This window comes from Rhagoletis pomonella, unplaced genomic scaffold, assembly GCF_013731165.1.
Source record: "Rhagoletis pomonella isolate Grant_MI unplaced genomic scaffold, Rhpom_1.0 Rhpom_scaffold_00004, whole genome shotgun sequence".
NCBI classification, from domain to species: Eukaryota; Metazoa; Arthropoda; class Insecta; order Diptera; family Tephritidae; genus Rhagoletis; species Rhagoletis pomonella.
The window spans coordinates 26263917-26265239 of NW_023458558.1; positions in this window are offsets into that span (position 1 = coordinate 26263917).

The following is a 1323-nucleotide window of genomic DNA, read 5'->3' on the forward strand; positions in this document are numbered from 1 at the left end:
TAATTCGTACAAATTCGTACAAATTTTTTGCTCGACGAACAAACCTACCATCAGCAAAAGAAACTTCAAAAATCAACGGTATTTTGTAGACACTTCAAACTAGAATATTGTGCAACTTTTTTTAATTTTTCTAATTTTTATATTTACATGGCTTGTGTTAGACATATGATTTTGTAAGTTATAAATCAAAATAAATTGCAAGCTGCAGTTGCAGTTGACCGTGTTTGTCGCAAAAGTAAGAAGTGGAAGTAAAATCGATAGTTAGTAATATAATCTACTGAAAAATATTAACCAATTTTCCATGGAATTGAGATTCGGAAAAGGTATCAGGTATTATTCATATTTTTGAAATATATGTACATATGTCACGAAAGCAAATAATAACAAATAATTTTTAAACAAAAAACAACCAACCAAATGGCCAATATTGAGATATGCAACGCTGTGTTTGTACTAAACAACCAAGATTTAAATAAAGTTGATCTGAAAACCAACGAAAGTTAAATGGCATATAAATCACAATCCAAAATTAGACTTCAAATAATAATATTCGTTTGAACTATGCCAGATGCGGTAACCAATCCGAGTGTACCCTTGAGTCACGGCAGAATGAGGTAGAGCTTCGGTCGGGCTACTCCGACTTGTTCGGATTAAGGGCTCAATGAAGTCTGCAGCGTCTGTTCACCAGTAGGTTCGGCTGAAAGCGGCTGTCTGTGTTGAAGCAAGCGGCTCGCTATATAAACGTGTATTCGGTTTCGAAACCATCACCGCCCCAGCAATGGGTAGTGCGCTGGGTTTAGGACCCGCAACGTAAAAACGGGCTCCAATGAAAAATAGACACAAAGCCTCGGATGAGAACCCCCTTTCGATGACGACCACAGAAAACGTTTAAAGGACTACGATTTGAGGACATGCACCTGGAATGTCCGGACCCTTAATGGGGAAGGTGCCTCTGCCCGGCTGGTTGATGTCCTCGTAAGGAAAAAAGCTGACATCACCACCATTCAAGAAATGCGTTGGACGGGGTAAGGCAAAGAATTTCTGGGGCCTTGTGACGTCTACAACAGTTGTCACGTAAAGGATTTGTGGGGTGAGAGAAACTTCGTCGGCGAGTATTGTCGTTCACCCCGGTGGACGAACGTCTAGCCACAATCCGCATCAAAGCGAGATTCTTCAACATCTCGCTAAACTGCGCCCATGCCCCGACGGAAGAGAAGGACGAGGAGTCCAAGGATCTTTGCTATGAGCACTTGGAGCTCACATACGAGCGCTGCCTCCGCCTTGATACCAAAATCGTGCTTGTCGACTTCAATGCCAGGGTGG